At 44.4% G+C, this 19,444-nt stretch overlaps 1 long non-coding RNA gene and 1 pseudogene across 1 annotated transcript in view; both read left to right on the top strand.

Moving 5' to 3' along the window:
• The window catches only part of LOC147666731 (uncharacterized), a 99,925-nt gene extending 80,892 nt beyond the window's left edge, over positions 1 to 19,033 (top strand). Inside the window, exons 2-3 of the long non-coding RNA XR_015304742.1 lie at positions 11,486 to 11,576; positions 17,327 to 19,033. This is a non-coding gene — a long non-coding RNA (uncharacterized LOC147666731). The remainder of the gene's footprint in view (positions 1 to 11,485; positions 11,577 to 17,326) is intronic.
• On the top strand, positions 1,922 to 9,521 carry LOC147666732 (uncharacterized; annotated as a pseudogene).
• Positions 19,034 to 19,444: the final 411 nt, after the last annotated feature.

The raw sequence follows: 19,444 nt of genomic DNA, 5'->3' as shown, positions 1-19,444 counted from the left end.
CATCATTCTATTCCAGAGGTATGGTGTTGACTAAACCCTTAGAGAGAATTCTTGAAGCAAACCTTGGCAAAACCAACTTAACTTAAAGCTACTTACTTACTCCCCTCCCAAGTATTAGGCTTAGGTCAGGTACACTGGGGTAGGCGTAGTTAGAAGCACCAGTTGAGTATTTTAGCCTAATGTATATATGAATGTATATATGTTTTATTCATTTTAAACCATTGTATGGCTAAGAAACCATATCAATGCTTTTACAATATTATTTCGCAATACTCATCTTACTGTACGTACTTTATCTAATGACAAGTCTTGCTATCGTGGCAATTCATTTCTCTTGTATGAGAAGAAAGACTGTTCAATAAATGTTACCCTTTATTGAAAACGCCCGTCTCTCTATTCTCTACACATTGTGAAAGTAATCTGCACTAAAACTGACTGAGTAAAATAACTGTCTATTGTTTCACACGACTCTAGAGATTGACTCTTATCTGAGGAGCAAAGTTGTCATGCTGCACGGTTGTTGGAAAACTGAATCCCTTCTTGTCTGTGCCAAGGAAGCTGATCACTTCCTATTCAGTCAAGAAAGTTTCCAGTGACCTCTGAGCTAGTTGATAACAAACCCAATTAAGTTTAGCATAGTCAGTAGAGGCCTGGAAGATCCGCACTTCTACGTCGATACTACTATTTATGTTATTCCAATGCGCAGGGCCTATTGGGAAAATAGGAACTACACTACATGGCGCCCAACGTTTGGTAAGGCGATAAACTAAGGCAAGACGTTAGAGTAACTCAGTCGTGCATATTTCACACAGACCCCTTTCTCCCGTAAATACTCCAATAGACGTCTGGAGTGGGTGAAAGGTTAAAAATCCGCCCGACCTTAGTAGGAAGAGATACCTATGTAAAGCTCTGGTTTATTCAACGTTGAAGGATACAGTGTTCCAAAATATTGTGCACCTAATCTTTGTCTCCTTGGAGACCTGCTCTGCAAAACCTTTCTGGCAGTAAATGCTAGAAAGTGATGATGAATGGGATGCTACCATATTAGCAATACAACTAATGATGGACGACGCAAGCATCCTACACAATGAACCGAATGCAATTATCATTCCGGCACATTTAAGAAAATCTATAACGTTAAAACTTATAGAAAATGGACTGACCACACAGGGTGGCACAGTCGTCTTCGTGATAGAGGCTCACGAATATCGGCAGACAGAGGTATTCTATTCATGGATAAAATTTCCAGCGGCAAACGCTGCGACACACGAGTTCCACTATTATAAAATAGAGGATCCACCGGAAGAATACGCTCCTTTCGAGGAGACTGAAATCCCACTAAAATTCCAAGAGCACCTGCTCTGGTTTAATGGCGCCTTAAAACACAATGATCACATTACCAGGCTCGGTCCACTAGGTAGACCAGGAGCAACGTGGCCGGTTCTAGCCAGCTACACACCACATCCAGACATTGATAAAATGTCAAGTGAAGAACTCTTAGTTAACATAAGAGAATTAACAAAAGCATATAGAGAGTTAGTAAAATTATTTATTAAAAATAATTCAAACACTCCTAAAAAGAGCTGGGATGGAAATAAACAGTCCAGTCCCAAAGAAAAAGTTTTCCAGACCAGAGGAAGGTCTCCTCGATGGAGGGAAAGAACTCCGACTCGAGAACACCAGTCTCCCCAGCGGGAGCCCTCTGAGAAAAGATATAACCTTAGAAATAGGGATAATTTGAAAAAACCTGATAGATATCAAAGTATTGATACACGTCCCTCTCGATCTTTTTCGCAGAAATCGGAAAGAAGATGATGGTCAGACCCAGGAGAGCACACCAAGTCCAAAGACAAGGAACCTGCTCAGAGTAAAAAATCTCAATTTCCGAAAAAGAAGATAGCTAGTATTAGAGTAATCAACCATGCCGAGAATACTGAGGACACAGTTGAAAAACAGGGAGTGGGCACAGACAATGCTAGACAGTGCAGCAGAAATCAGTATAAGCTGCAAGATCCTGATGAGTCATCTGGAGACAGTGGACACGAATGAATACATTCAAGTGGAAACTGCCGATACCAGACTTAGCGAGCCCCATAAGATATACGAAATAACATTGTGTATAGAGGGTGATAAGACTAGGAAAATTAGGGGTCTATTTTGGGATAAACTCTCAAAAGGCTATGATATTCTGTTAGCTGAAAAAGATTGGCCCCCAGAGTTTGTCAGGGAGTGCCCTCATGGCGAAGAAATGATTATGCCTGCCTTCTCGAATCACATTCCGATTCACAAAAAATATACTTATGCAAGGAAATGGGCAGTAGCCCAGGCACCGGCATTATATAAAAATCATGTAGGATGGGATGAGGACTCACCTCCTCACAAAATCCAGTTAAAAAGTGAACCAACTGCCCAACGGCAGTATCCCATTAAGCAAGAAGCTAAAAAACAAGTCAGAGAGATCTTAGATCAACTTGAATACCAGGGGGTGATTGAAACATGCACCTCTCAAATGAACAATCCTTTGTTTCCTGTCTCCAAGCCAGACAATTCATATCGTCTAGTTTTGGACTACAGACACCTTAATGCATGTTGCAAAACATTTGCAGTACAAAATTCGCATAGTGCAGCCCTAATGAATAATATAGTTAGGAAAAAATATAATACGACATTAGATATATCTAATGGTTTCTTTTGTCAAAACATTGCACCAGAAAGCAGGTATTTGACCGCTTTCTCCGTAATGGGGTCTCAGAAAAATTTTTGTAGGCTCCCACAGGGATTCAAGAACAGCCCAGGACTATTCTCAGCTAGAGTAACAGAGTTACTACAAATGTATGATGATGAGGCATTATCTTACGTAGATGATATCTATCTCACAGACGACGACTGGGATACTCACTTGAAAAGAGTGAACACCATTATACTTGGGTTCGCTGCAGAGGGTTACAAATTCAACTTTAAAAAGTCTTGAATTGCCCATCTGACAGTACTATTTTTAGGATACAAATTATCAAGTGAAGGGAAAAGCCTAGCGGACAACTTCTTAGAGAAGTGCGCTGTACTCCAAGCTCCAAAAACGCTGAAGAACTTACAATCAATCCTAGGTTTTCTGAATTTCTGAAGAACTTACATTCTAAATTATGCGGAGAGGGTTAAACCTCTCTACGAATTAATTAAACCTGATTTTAAACAAATCAACTGGACTCAAAAACACACAGAAATTTTGAGATCACTGCAAACAGACATGTTAGCAAAAACAAAATTAGATACACGTAACAATACACGCAATCTTGTAATCCGAATCATCCCAGGGAGATGCGGATTCACGTACCTGACCACTAATGAGGGAGAAACGGTACCAATAGCATACAAATCTCACTTGTACACACAAGCGGAAAAAACATTCAGTCTCACAGAAAATACTGTGAAAGCAGTGCAAATTGCTACAGCTAAAGAAAGAGAACTAGCAAAAGGCAGAAGTATCACTGTTGTTACAGCGGAATCCGCCTTCGAGGCGCTATTCAGCCCAGTAAACATGCCTACAGAGTCACTGGATCCGAAATGGATACAGTACATAGATTCTCTTGCTGCGGAGGACGTGAAATTCTATCACGGCCCGCTCTTGAACGAACTGAATGATTTGGCTTATGAAGAAGAATATCCTCTGCCAATCGAACTTCTGCCTCTCCCACAGTACGCCTGTATAATCTATACAGATAGATTTGTACAGCATTTCAACGTAGAGAGCAAATCCTACGATGCAGCATACGCGATTGTTAAGGGTCGCTGGCTGAGCGGTAAATTCAGACCGAAAATAACAAAAACTGAATCAGTAAAGTACTGTTCGGCTCAGAGAGCTGAAATCAGATCTTTAAAGATGGCGCTTGAAAATGCTGAACGTGAATTCCCCACACTAATCGTGTGCGATTCTCATTTTTGCGTCAACTCTTACAATAATAAGCTGCAGAGCTGGATTGAAAATGATTACAAAGATGACACAGGTGCCACAATAAAGCATAAATTGCTCTGGAACCAGGTAGCTCTTTTACAGAAAGAACTACAAAAGACTCACGTGGTACACGCACAGAGTCTTCAACGTGATGGCGTTCACGTTGCAGGGAATTCATTGGCTGAAACAGCCACAGCGGAAGCAACTAAACCGGCTTCCGTAGCCACAAAAAAGCGTACAGAAAAATACATTGACGGTGAAACTATGCTGGCAGTAAAAACGTCCTTAAAAGGCGACTGTGCAGCATTAGCCGTGAACTATCCACTCAATTATGCATAAGTAATCGATGCAAACTCCGTTCCTTTTGCTCGAATCCCTGGAGTGGGGGATAGAGTGATTCCAAACAGGATCAGGAGGGGCTTCCTCTTATTGGAAGCACACATGGGGTTGGGTCTGAGACACCAAAAAATCAAGGACTCTCTGAAAGAATTACAATCAGAGTACTGGTGGCCGGGAATGAGCATAGATATTCAATGCTTTGCTAAAAATTGTGAAGACTGCAACAGAGATCGCAGTGATGAACCGGCCAGTGTAGTTTCAGGATCCCTGATAGACAGCATAAGGCGATCTATCTGCGCAATCAAAGAAGAGAAGCGCGTCCCATTGTACACCATTAAGACAAAATGCACTTAAAAAATGTGGCCCCAGCGCTCGGCTGACGCCAGAACGGTTATAAAAGATCTGCGAGTCTTTATCGGCACAAAAGCAATTGCCATGTTCCATTCTGACCAGGGTCCTGCTTTTAGCTCTCGAGCCTATAAGGAGGCCATGGCTAGCATGGGAATTGGGTTGCGGTATTCTTGTCCGTCAAACCCCGAAGGGAATAATGTGGTAGAAAGAAAAAACCGGTACATAAAGCGATCTATAACAGCGAAGGTATTAGGTTCAGGCGCTGGGTGGGTCAAACATTTAATAAGTGTCCAAACGAGTCTTAATAATTTGCCAAGAAATTCTCTAAAAGGTTTCAGCCCATACGAACTATTGTTCGGAATTAGAATGAGAATTCAGGACTTAGATAGTCAAGTATCAGTGGTACAAGATAAGCAAACAGACTTTGACATCAAAGATCGTTTGGCTGTTTTACAGGACTTAAATGAAACAAGAAAATCCTTAAGCAACATAAAGTTAAAGCAACAGCCAGATACCACTGACGAGGCACCACAAGCAACAGCCCCAGCAAGGCCTGTCTGGATTCCAAAGATTGGGGATCTAGTCAGAGAAAAAATAGCGGTGAAGAAGGAATTTGGGCCTTCTTACAGAAAATCAGTACCTGTCTTAGCAGTCACCGGAACAAGATCAGTAGTACTACCGCCCCTTGCTGGTAAAAAGGAGAACAGAGTTGTATCTATCGACCTGGTAAAACCACAAGCATGTGGCCTATAATCAACAGTAGGCCCAGTGGACTCACAAGAAAAAACAGAATACCCAAACTTGCAAAAATCCAAGAGGTTCAAACTGAAAGACTAATCACATTCGATCAGCCTGCAGTGCACAGAGAAGGACTATGCAATAATGCCATGGAACTCGTGCCTCTTGAGACACAGATTGAAACAGTTTGTCAAGAAACACCAGTCTACAATGATGTGGCATCAGAAAGTGCTACCGAAAGACAAATTGAAAGAACAATTCCAACAATTGACAGAACTGCCTCTGGTTATTTCATCAACTTCGACAACTTCTCTGAAGATTTAAGCAACCCCGATGTGATGCCAGAAATAAAAAAGACTTTTAAAGAAAAAGCAACTGAACTCTTTCATGAACTGAAGGAAATCTACCTTGTTTCCCCTTGGTTAGAGTTCTGGTTCGGTCTAGGTGTATTTTTCCTCCTGCTTTGGCTCATCATGGTACTTTGTTTGGGAAAATTCATTGAGGGAAAATATAGTACAATGGACACAGCAAGTCAGAACATCAACTTAGTCCTCAAACCACACAGATCATCCCACGTGAAGAAAAGAGAACTGTCAACAGTAAATGTCACAGCCATTCCAATACCTGGTGGGGTAGTATGGGAGAAAACTGACTCTGAAATTTATGGTCCGGTCGAGATCCTGAAGTATCCTCATCAACTGAAGGTTTCCTTAAGTGACTTTGTAAAACCTAGTACATTCTCTGATGATTGGGACTTTAACAGTATTAATGACATGATGTCTGATTTAGTAATGTCAGCTAGATTCACAGAACATGATTATTTACAAGGTTCGTCTAGTTATGAACAGTTGTTCTGTTTTACTCATTATGGTGATCATTATTTGCATAAATCTGCACAGCCTAGAAATGTTTTTAAGTATAATCAATGGGAACATTGTGCTACACCACCTAAAAGTAGTTCTAAAACATTCTTTGAGAAATTCAAATACTTCTCAGGGTTTAACACCAGTGATGCAGAAACGTTTTATTACAAACTGTTCGATAAAACAGGAATGAAAACAATGCTGACAAACACTAAATTGATATATTCAGAAGCATTTTATGAAAAAATGTTGACATTTGGTTTTGATTATTGGAAAAATAACATTGAAACAAAAACAATTTGGGGTACGAAAGAGTGGCAGGTACAAGGCCTAGAAGCACTATTCAGAACCTGCATGATACCAGAACAAATGATGTTTTTAAATGACACAATTCACCAAACATCCTGTCTTGGCCTAGCTAAGATTAAAGACCTTAACAAACCGTCTATTCCAAAGCCAATACCTGAAAATGCAACTGCAGATATTGAGATAGACGTAACTAAAATTTTACCTTTTAACAGAACACATCCTGACTGGAAAAAGTGGTTAATCTGGCCTACTGACACAAACAACTGTCAAGATAGATTCCTGAACAAAACACAGGGGTTAAAAATGACCAGACAAGACCCTAGATACTCCCAGAGACAACATCCAGGGATAGTAACAACATACAGTGTAGGGAAACTCTGCCTTGAATGGCTAACATCATCCACACTGGCTGAAATTAAGCAACACTTGTCTTTACTTAAAGAGGGTGCTGATTTGCGCTATTTTCTGATGGGACCACACAAACAGCAAAACACAAACAATTGAAGGAGGGTCTGAGGGAAATTTAAAGACCTGCCCAGTTCGTATCCCCCTAACTGTAATCCTAACAACAAAAGAACCGGGGGTCTATAACGGAGCTTCAAGTACTCCGAGCTGCTGCAAAACTTCTACATAAGTGAGCTAGGCGCTAATAGAGCTACATAAGTCTCTATATCAGAATGTGTGCCAGGACAAACCTGTCGATGGACCTACTGAGATTGTTGGTAAGACCCGTACAGAGATGTGTTGGATTCCCATCAAATAGGTATGTAGATCAAGTGTTCTCATTTGGTCATCCAAAAATGGGGTGGTATGTCTCTTGATCAATGAGTCCCATCCATCGCCCTTACTCAATTGGGTCGCACCATCAATCGCTAAGGTACCCATGAACAAATGATAAAGATGGGATCGAGTGCAGTGCAAAAATCAAAAGATGTGTGAGTTAAAAACAAGGGGTAAAAGGATCAATAGGCGGAAAACTCTAATGTAATTTGTCCTTTCCCTCAAACAAACAAGAACAATGCAGAGGAAGCAGTCTAAACATATAACTGCATTTACAAGGCCAACATGTTTCAGCCGGTAGGGACAAGATCCCATGGCTTTCTTCAGGGCCAGAGTTCTAAGCATTAGCTACTGCATACATAAAGTGAACGTAGCGACAATCTGTAAAGGATATACATAAATAGTCCAAAATCGTGTTCCTCTGTACCAAACGGTGTCTCTTACATCTGTTAACAAGAAACAAGAAATAAATTGTAGTAAGTCCTATCAAAACAGGAAAGACCTGGCACTGGCTTCTACTAATTAAGCCAATTTATTTTACTAATGTTACTCACCTGAATAGTACAGGGAGTGTACCTCACCTTTCCTGGAACCCAGCTCAGGAAAAAGGAGGCCCCGCTCTGTGAAGGCAAGGAAGGGGTAATGAACGGAAGGGTGGACAGTACTACTCTATCTCTCCCTCCAATACATAATATAGCCCCTATAACAGTCAAGCTTCACAGAGCCACAAAAAATCCTAAGGGTGGAATAAGTCACAGAGCCCATAAAAGTCCCAGGTTCCCAAGATCCATCACTTAATGTAAAAAGCTTTCCTCTAAACATGAGTGTCCTAAATAGGATGGAGCTAAACTGTAGCAGGTTTAGATCTGGGCTAGCAAAAGTTTGACAGACCAAGCCTAGTCTCATATCCCAGAAACATAGGTGAACCAGTCTATGCCACCCCAAAAGAAAAAAGGCCAAACATAAATCCTAATGAGCCACTAACCTGTCCGGCGTTGTCTCATCGCAGGACCCAAGCTTCGTGGAAGGCAAAAATGGCTGCCCACAGGAAGCTTATAAAGGAGATAGGGGCGGAGTATCACGTACTCTCGCGGGATTCGATTGAACTACAGAGTGATGTCACAATCCACTGTGTTATAGTTCATACTCATCTTACTGTACGTACTTTATCTAATGACAAGTCTTGCTATCGGGGCAATTCATTTCTCTTGTATGAGAAGAAAGACTGTTCAATAAATGTTTTCCTTTATTGAAAACGCCCGTCTCTCTATTCTCTACACATTGTGAAAGTAATCTGCACTATAACTGACTGAGTAAAATAACTGTCTATTGTTTCACACGACTCTAGAGATTGACTCTTATCTGAGGAGCAAAGTTGTCATGTTGCACGGTTGTTGGAAAACTGAATCCCTTCTTGTCTGTGCCAAGGAAGCTGATCACTTCCTATTCAGTCAAGAAAGTTTCCAGTGACCTCTGAGCTAGTTGGTAACAAACCCAATTAAGTTTAGCATAGTCAGTAGAGGCCTGGAAGATCCGCACTTCTACGTCGATACTGCTGTCTATGTTATTCCAATGTGCAGGGCCTATTGGGAAAATAGGAACTACACTACAGTATTTACCTTCTCAACAAAGAAAGTGGCCAGATCCTCACACTGCTGTGCCGAGGTGATATTGGAGGATGGAGCTCTACTATTTTGAAGCTCTTGTACAAGTTTGAACAAACATTTGGTGGTGTTGGGGCTGACCTTAATTTCTTCAGCGTAAAAAGCGGCACGCACGGAACAAATGGCTTTATGGTAAACTTTCAACTTGGCCAAGTACAGCCGTTTATGCTCATCCCTATATTCACGCCTCCATAGGCGTTCAGCTCTCTTACACTCTTTCCTCCAGGCTCTAAGGGAATCATTATACCAAGGGTGGGATGGTGACCTACGCCCTTTAGTCCATTTGGCAGGGACGAGGTCATTGAGTCCCTTCACAATCCAATCCTGGAAGATGGAATATGCGGCGTTAACATCTGGCTCCTCTCCACCGGGAAACATCCCCAATGTTGACTGGAGATCGTCAGATTTAAGTTTGTGCCACGGTCTTTTGAGGACCCGGTTCAACCCCATAGTTTTGAAAGGTTCCCTGACCTGCATGGTAGCTTTAATCAGAAAGTGATCCGTCCATTCCAATTGCAGGGCCGCTAACTCACTTAAAAGATTCCTGATAGTACCGTCATGATTCTGGTCAAAATGGAGATTTAAGTCACCTAGGACAGTAAAATTGGGCGGTCCTATTACTAGGGCGCTCACTACCTCTAGTAAAGATTGAATAAACTTTGAGGCAGGTCCCGGGGGCCGGTAAATATAAAGTCCAGAGAACGTGAACTGCGGACAAAAAGCTATCTGGAATCTGGCGCATTCGCAGTCACAGATGTCAGCTCTAATAAAGGAGCATGTATATTGCTTCTTGAAAATAACAGCGATCCCGCCACCTCGTGTCTCTCTGTTAATTTGTTTGATCAAATAGCCATCAGGGAGAGTGAGATTGGGCAGGCTAGTATCCGCGTCATGTAACCAGGTCTCACAATCAAAAAGAGCATCAGGAGTTTCCTCAAGCAGGAGTGCCTGTATATCTAAATAATGCTTGGCAAGGGATCTCACATTCAGCTTATTGGACAATCGCTGAGTAAGCTTATCCGCCCCCGCTTTCTGTCCGACCAAGCCGGGCCGAGGTAGGGTTAAACAGCATGAATCACAGGCAAAGTTCGAATCCCCAACACAAGTTATTACAAACCTGGCCGTTATTCAGTGAGCGTAGTGTCAGCGCATCATACACTCGGACCCCCATAGGGTCAGGACCAGGGATTCTGGCGAGAGGCGATGGCTTGGCGACGACGGGCGCAGACGGGCTTGCCTTTGGCGCGCCTTCGGCGCGCTGCCGGCGCGCCCGCTGTGACCGTCCGCTGAGCTTCCGGGGTAATAGCTCCATTTTGTAATGACGAGGGCAGGAGGGGCCTAGCACTAGTCTGCTCGCCCTGTTCCTGCTCCTCACCCAAGATGGCGGGCCCCTCGGCAGCACCTACTCGGCTGCAGTGGGGGAGGTCTGGGAGCGATTCCGATTCAGGGCAGCCAACTCAACTCTGCAGCGGTCCACAGCGCGATGAAGCACACCGCTGTGGCCCCGTGACAATTGGGTGGCGCGGTAAGTGATACAGGGTAATATCTGTTGACTTGTTAAAATCAGTAAACAGTAAAAAAAAAAGCGGCGATTAAAAATGTTTAAAAGCACCAGAACAATGAGCAATAATATCAACTTACAGGTCCCGGCTTTCCGCCTCAGGATGCTACATACAAACACACCACACGCATTAGCAATCAATGAGGGTGTGAGGAAATGGGCTTTTGTAGTGACGAGGGCAGGAGGGGCCGAGCACTAGTCTGCTCGCCCTGTTCCTGCTCCTCACCCAAGATGGCGGGCCCCTCGGCAGCACCTACTCGGCTGCAGTGGGAGAGGTCTGGGAGCGATTCCGATTCAGGGCAGCCAACTCAACTCTGCAGCGGTCCACAGCGCGATGAAGCACACCGTTGTGGCCCCGTGACAATTGGGTGGCGCGGTAAGTGATACAGGGTAATATCTGTTGACTCGTTAAAATCAGTAAACAGTATTAAAAAGCGGCGATTAAAATTTTTTAAAAGCACCAGAACAATGAGCAATAATATCAACTTACAGGTCCCGGCTTTCCGCCTCAGGACGCTACATACAAACACACCACACGCATTAGCATGTGCGACGGAGTCCAACACTGTGGATTGTATTCTTTCAATCTTCGTATTTGTGTTGCATCCTACATCTTAGCATTCAGACTTTTGGAATCCTGTTCTACCGTCTCTCCTAGACTACTTCTTTTTCTGCGCTCTCACTCTTTTATGCCTGTTTACTGTGATCTTCTCTCTGTGGTTGACTTGTCCACTTCTGTATGTTTTGGGTAATTTAGATGTTTTCTTCTTTGGGGAAATGTATTGTGTGTGCCTGTAGACCTCCCCCCCCCCTCTCCGTTTGACTCTCTGTTGTCAATACAAAGTAGAATTCCTGTGAGGAGGTGACTTCACAACCAGCATGATAGGCGCATGCCATGGTTATCCATCACAATGTTGTCCTTTCTCTACAGGTTAATGGAGCACATCAGAAACATTAGCTTAACTGCTGGCCATGATGCGTATATGAAGAACATAGCAAAAACGAAGTCAAAGAAACAGCAGGTAAGAGGTGCTTCCATCCCTGACAATACTGTATGACCTGATGTTAAGTCTAATCACATACAACGATGAATGTTGAGCCAGAGGTTACATACACTCTGACTCTACGGTCAGAGATTAAGTACAATACGACTGTGGGGCGAGAGGTTGTGCACACTGCTGCATGTAGGAAATTAAGGGTAAACACAGTGGCGTCTGTAGGGCCAGTGGTTGGGCCAGGCTCTGATTGAAGGACCAGAGTTGAATTTCTTTACTTTATATTTGTATATAAACAAACCAACATCATATATTGCTGTCCGTGACATGAAACACATGCGGCGGAAGAACAGTAGTGTGCAGTTAGTGACTGATAGTGGTAAGTGACATAGTGTTGTGCAAAGGTGACATAAATAACATATATAAAGCGTACAAAAGTTTTTAAAGGCAAGTCCAAGAATCAAAACATAGATCCCAACAATAGTTATAATTTCCTTTTGAAGTCAGGGAAATTGCAAGGACTAATTACGACAATAACGCCGACGTTTTAACCTTAGACTGTTGTGCTCCTAATTCGTCATCAGAGGTGGGTCTTCATCAGGACGGTGGGGGGAAGGTATGACAGCCAAATGTTTAGTTCAGTCAGTTGTGAACAGTGATCGGTGAGGTGTCAGCCGACACCTCCGACTCACATCAGTTGATTGTGGTCCGTTAGAAAAATGGATGCTTGTCTTCACCAGCCGGTGGAAGTACTTTGTCAAGTATAGTCACAGCGATCAATGAATTATAATAGATTCACTTGGGGCGTCATCATACGTCCGTAGTCAGCTTACTAATGCACTGTTCACAACTGACTGAATCAAACCTTTGGCTGTCATACCTTCCCCCCAACGTCCTGATGAAGACCCGCCTCTGATGCAGAGTTAGGAGCACAAAAGTCTGGGGTCAAAACGTCGACGTTATTGTCATAATTAGATGCAGTATTGTACACACCTCTCTCCTGTAAAGCTGCAGTATTGCACACACTTCTCTCCTGCAAAGCTGCAGTGTTGCACACACCTCTCTCCTGCAAATCTGCAGTGTTGCACACACTTCTCTCCTGCAAAGCTGCAGTATTACAGGCACCTCTCTCCTGCAAAGCTGCAGTATTACAGGCACCTCTCTCCTGCAAAGCTGCAGTATTACAGACGCCTCTCTCCTGCAAATCTGCAGTATTACAGGCACCTCTCTCCTGCAAAGCTGCAGTATTGCACACACTTCTCTCCTGCAAAGCTGCAGTATTGCACACACTTCTCTCCTGCAAAGCTGCAGTATTACAGGCACCTCTCTCCTGCAAAGCTGCAGTATTACAGACGCCTCTCTCCTGCAAAGCTGCAGTATTACAGGCACCTCTCTCCTGCAAAGCTGCAGTATTGCACACACCTCCCTCCTGCAAAGCTGCAGTATTGCACACACTTCTCTCCTGCAAAGCTGCAGTGTTGCACACACCTCTCTCCTGCAAATCTGCAGTGTTGCACACACTTCTCTCCTGCAAAGCTGCTGAATTGCACACACCTCTCTCCTGCAAAGCTGCAGTATTACAGGCACCTCTCTCCTGCAAAGCTGCAGTATTACAGACGCCTCTCTCCTGCAAAGCTGCAGTATTAAAGGCACCTCTCTCCTGCAAAGCTGCAGTATTACAGACGCCTCTCTCCTGCAAAGCTGCAGTATTACAGGCACCTCTCTCCTGCAAAGCTGCAGTATTACAGGCACCTCTCTCCTGCAAAGCTGCAGTATTGCACACACCTCCCTCCTGCAAAGCTGCAGTATTACAGGCACCTCTCTCCTGCAAAGCTGCAGTATTGCACACACTTCTCTCCTGCAAAGCTGCTGAATTGCACACACCTCTCTCCTGCAAAGCTGCAGTATTACAGGCACCTCTCTCCTGCAAAGCTGCAGTATTACAGACGCCTCTCTCCTGCAAAGCTGCCGAATTACAGGCACCTCTCTCCTGCAAAGCTGCAGTATTACAGACGCCTCTCTCCTGCAAAGCTGCAGTATTACAGGCACCTCTCTCCTGCAAAGCTGCAGTATTACAGGCACCTCTCTCCTGCAAAGCTGCAGTATTACAGGCACCTCTCTCCTGCAAAGCTGCAGTATTACAGGCACCTCTCTCCTGCAAAGCTGCAGTATTGCACACACCTCCCTCCTGCAAAGCTGCAGTATTACAGGCACCTCTCTCCCGCAAAGCTGCAGTATTACAGGCACCTCTCTCCTGCAAAGCTGCAGTATTGCACACACCTCCCTCCTGCAAAGCTGCAGTATTACAGGCACCTCTCTCCTGCAAAGCTGCAGTATTACAGGCACCTCTCTCCTGCAAAGCTGCAGTATTGCACACACTTCTCTCCTGCAAAGCAGCAGTATTGCACACACCTCCCTCCTGCAAAGCTGCTGAATTGCACACACCTCTCTCCTGCAAAGCTGCAGTATTACAGGCACCTCTCTCCTGCAAAGCTGCAGTGTTGCACACACCTCCCTCCTGCAAAGCTGCAGTATTGCACACACTTCTCTCCTGCAAAGCTGCAGTATTACAGGCACCTCTCTCCTGCAAAGCTGCAGTATTACAGGCACCTCTCTCCTGCAAAGCTGCAGTATTACAGACGCCTCTCTCCTGCAAAGCTGCAGTATTACAGGCACCTCTCTCATGCAAAGCTGCAGTATTACAGACGCCTCTCTCCTGCAAAGCTGCAGTATTACAGATGCCTCCCTCCTGCAAAGCTGCAGTATTGCACACACTTCTCTCCTGCAAAGCTGCAGTATTGCACACACTTCTCTCCTGCAAAGCTGCAGTATTACAGGCACCTCTCTCCTGCAAAGCTGCAGTATTACAGGCACCTCTCTCCTGCAAAGCTGCAGTATTGCACACACCTCCCTCCTGCAAAGCTGCAGTATTGCACACACTTCTCTCCTGCAAAGCTGCTGAATTGCACACACCTCTCTCCTGCAAAGCTGCAGTATTACAGGCACCTCTCTCCTGCAAAGCTGCAGTATTACAGATGCCTCTCTCCTGCAAAGCTGCAGTATTACAGGCACCTCTCTCCTGCAAAGCTGCAGTATTACAGACGCCTCTCTCCTGCAAAGCTGCAGTATTACAGACGCCTCTCTCCTGCAAAGCTGCAGTATTACAGACGCCTCTCTCCTGCAAAGCTGCAGTATTACAGACGCCTCTCTCCTGCAAAGCTGCAGTATTACAGGCACCTCTCTCCTGCAAAGCTGTAGTATTACAGACGCCTCTCTCCTGCAAAGCTGCAGTATTACAGACGCCTCTCTCCTGCAAAGCTGCAGTATTACAGGCACCTCTCTCCTGCAAAGCTGCAGTATTACAGACACCTCTCTCCTGCAAAGCTGCAGTATTACAGGCACCTCTCTCCTGCAAAGCTGCAGTATTACAGACGCCTCTCTCCTGCAAAGCTGCAGTATTACAGGCACCTCTCTCCTGCAAAGCTGCAGTGTTGCACACACCTCTCTCCTGCAAAGCTGCAGTATTACACACGCACCTCTCTTGCAAAGCTGCAGTATTACAGGCACCTCTCTCCTGCAAAGCTGCAGTATTACAGACGCCTCTCTCCTGCAAAGCTGCAGTATTACAGGCACCTCTCTCCTGCAAAGCTGTATTATTACAGGCACCTCTCTCCTGCAAAGCTGTAGTATTACAGGCACCTCTCTCCTGCAAAGCTGCAGTATTACAGACGCCTCTCTCCTGCAAAGCTGCAGTATTACAGGCACCTCTCTCCTGCAAAGCTGCAGTATTACAGGCACCTCTCTCCTGCAAAGCTGCAGTATTACAGGCACCTCTCTCCTGCAAAGCTGCAGTATTACAGGCACCTCTCTCCTGCAAAGCTGCAGTATTACAGGCACCTCTCTCCTGCAAAGCTGCAGTATTACAGGCACCTCTCTCCTGCAAAGCTGCAGTATTACAGACGCCTCTCTCCTGCAAAGCTGCAGTATTACAGACGCCTCTCTCCTGCAAAGCTGCAGTATTACAGGCACCTCTCTCCTGCAAAGCTGCAGTATTACAGGCACCTCTCTCCTGCAAAGCTGCAGTATTACAGGCACCTCTCTCCTGCAAAGCTGCAGTATTACAGGCACCTCTCTCCTGCAAAGCTGCAGTATTACAGACGCCTCTCTCCTGCAAAGCTGCAGTATTACAGACGCCTCTCTCCTGCAAAGCTGCAGTATTGCACACACCTCCCTCCTGCAAAGCTGCTGAATTGCACACACGCCTCTCTTGCAAACCTGCAGTACTGCACACACCTTCCTCCAGCAGTGCGGCAGTATTGCACACACCTCCCTCCTGCAAAGCTGCTGAATTGCACACACCTCTCTCCTGCAAAGCTGCAGTATTACAGGCACCTCTCTCCTGCAAAGCTGCAGTATTGCACACACCTCCCTCCTGCAAAGCTGCTGAATTGCACACACGCCTCTCTTGCAAACCTGCAGTACTGCACACACCTTCCTCCAGCAGTGCGGCAGTATTGCACATACCTCCCTCCTGCAAAGCTGCAGTATTACACACGCACCTCTCTTGCAAAGCTGCAGTATTGCACACACTTCTCTCCTGCAAAGCTGCAGTATTACAGGCACCTCTCTCCTGCAAAGCTGCAGTATTACAGGCACCTCTCTCTTGCAAAGCTGCAGTATTGCACACACCTCCCTCCTGCAAAGCTGCAGTATTGCACACACTTCTCTCCTGCAAAGCTGCAGTATTACAGACGCCTCTCTCCTGCAAAGCTGCAGTATTACAGACGCCTCTCTCCTGCAAAGCTGCAGTATTACAGGCACCTCTCTCCTGCAAAGCTGCAGTATTGCACACACTTCTCTCCTGCAAAGCTGCAGTATTGCACACACCTCCCTCCTGCAAAGCTGCTGAATTGCACACACCTCTCTCCTGCAAAGCTGCAGTGTTGCACACACTTCTCTCCTGCAAAGCTGCAGTATTGCACACACGCCTCTCTTGCAAACCTGCAGTACTGCACACACCTTCCTCCAGCAGTGCGGCAGTATTGCACATACCTCCCTCCTGCAAAGCTGCAGTATTACACACGCACCTCTCTTGCAAAGCTGCAGTATTGCACACACCTCCCTTGCAAAGCTGCAGTGTTACACACGCACCTCTCTTGCAAAGCTGCAGTATTGCACACACCTCCCTTGCAAAGCTGCAGTGTTGCACACACCTCCCTCCTGCAAAGCTGTAGTGTTACACACGCACCTCTCTTGCAAAGCTGCAGTATTGCACACACCTCCCTTGCAAAGCTGCAGTGTTGCACACACCTCCCTCCTGCAAAGCTGCAGTGTTACACACGCACCTCTCTTGCAAAGCTGCAGTATTGCACACACCTCCCTTGCAAAGCTGCAGTGTTGCACACACCTCCCTCCTGCAAAGCTGCAGTGTTACACACCCTTCCCTCCTGCAGTGCGGCAGTATTGCTCACACCTCTCTCCTGCAAAGCTGCAGTAGTGCTCACACTTCTCTCCTGCAGTGATGCAGTGTTGCACACACCTCTCTCCTGCAAAGCTGCAGTAGTGCTCACACTTCTCTCCTGCAGTGATGCAGTGTTGCACACACCTGTCGTGCAAAGCTGCAGTGTTGCACACACATCTTTTCTACGCAGTTCACTACTGAATACACAGCTCTCTCGCACTTGATATAACATTACAGAGGCCTGCCTACTGCAAACCTCACAGATCCCTCTTAGGAACAGACCAATAACCTTATTTTGTCTCTCTTTCATTTGCAGGTATTGTGAAGAGCTTCTCCATGGACGCCCTTCAAGACCAGATGAATCGTGCTTAAAAAATCCCCATTCTTACTTTTCTGTTCTGTAAGCAAGATAAAAATAAAAATAAATTATTTCAGATGCTACAGTATAATGCTCTGATTTCTCATATCGTTATCATATCTTATGCGCTACTCTTATGAAATTTAAGACAGCGACACAAATATCAAAGCAAAAATAATGATTGTTTTGTAAATCACGTAGACTGTGGTCAGAGTCCCCGGTAAAAAAAGAACCAACAAAACATTTTCCATAAATTGAGGTTTCATTAAGCATAACAACAACTGTAAATTATTACATGATACATTTCAAATGCCTTCTTTTAATCTGGTGGGTTAAAAAATGGTTTGCTATAAATTTAAGTCGATGGCGTTTCGATCCAAGGGACATTGGGCCATATTATCAAGAACGGCGATAACATTATCGCTGCTTTAGTGGCAGGAAACTACAGCTAAAGCGGCTATAATGGGCTTGAAGGACATCAAACCTGGGCTTCTATGGGAATTCACAGGAGCATATTGTCTAGCCGCTAATCGCCGCTTAGCTGCAGTTTCCTGCCGATAAAGCAGCGATAATGTTATTGCCATTCTTGATAATATGGCCCTATATGTGGTCTCATCAGGACCAAAGATATGAGGGACACCTGATGAACTGACGAAAAAATAAAAAAAATCGAATTGCCAGGGTTGAGGTGCACCGGACAGGTGAAAAGGGAGTTAATGCTCACATAGGACGCAGCCGGGTACCTAGTAAGGGAAGGTAGCTTGCGCTAAACTGAGGCGAGGAATCAGAAAAATGTACCGAGAGCAGAAGGTTCCTGTACTACTAAACATGTGGATACGTGTAGGCAGCAGACCGGTCTGCCTGGATGGAGTGTCCTGTCAGTGGCAGACAAGCCGCAATAGGCACAACTCAAGGAGACCCAACAATCTGTGCACCCGGTCTGCGCGTGGCCGCTAAAGTCAGCCTCGCCAAGAGGAAAATTGCTGAATGAAATTTACAAAGGCATCTAAAGCTCTCCGGAGGCTCACAGACGTCCTTGCAAGAGGGACAGCATCATCTTCGTAGAGTAATGTTGTGACTATATGAAGTAAACAAGGACCCCCTGAGAAGGATATGTTTCCTGGGTCAGGGCAAACACTATGTGACAAATAAACAAACCCAGGCAAGACAAAATAAACTGGCACCGTTCAATTAAAAGAAGGTAATAGGACACTAAAATAGCATGAAAGATTCAATTTAATACATTTGATAAAAAATCATGAAAGCATTCATTGATATAATCAAAAAGATTTTTTTTTTTAAAACAGTAAAAGAATTACTTCAATAAATATACACAATATCTAATAATGATAATATTCCCAGTGGTACATAGAAGAGATTAATTTCGGCCGTCTACGTGTTTCTACACTATGAGAGTGTCTTCATCAGGACAGTATCTTCTTGTAACTACAAATAGATAAATTGTGTCAAAATAATGTCTATATATTTAGACAATACATAACATTCTATACTTTTTTCTTGAACATGTGAAGCCAGTGATCTGATAAATGATCATGATATACCACTTATGAGTTTTAGCCTTACAATTTTTGAAACAGCAATGTACATTTAGATAATGCATTTTGCGTTTAATTATACAACATACAATATATCAAGAAATAAAAATATTTGAAGAAAACAGGAGAAAGAGTGAAGTAGTGCAAAATGCTAAAGAATGGATACTGGTGCTGCTATACGGGGCGTCTGTCAATGTGGGTATCTGCTATAGCGTTTCAGGGTTTATGTTTTAGTCTATTTGCATGCAGTATAATAGGTCATAGAGAACACTGATACATATTGGAGAAGAGAAAAGAAAAAGTGGTTAGCTCCTACTGGGCAGGCTATTTTTATACAACCGATGTTTCCATTAATTATAAGGGCTTACCTTAAGCTCATAAAGAAAAAACAGACTTGATCCTAGGTCCATCCAGAGATTATCAAAAGAATTTCTAACCTGGCTCAATCTTACCGACATCAACCTCCGCTTTACTGCCCACACTAATACATCACAAGTAGAATTTTTAGATATCTACATTA

Source organism: Lissotriton vulgaris, unplaced genomic scaffold (assembly GCF_964263255.1).
Source record: "Lissotriton vulgaris unplaced genomic scaffold, aLisVul1.2 SCAFFOLD_4768, whole genome shotgun sequence".
Classification (NCBI taxonomy): Eukaryota; Metazoa; Chordata; class Amphibia; order Caudata; family Salamandridae; genus Lissotriton; species Lissotriton vulgaris.
The sequence above is the reverse complement of the archived record's forward strand: the minus strand, read 5'-3'. Positions and strand labels throughout refer to the sequence as shown.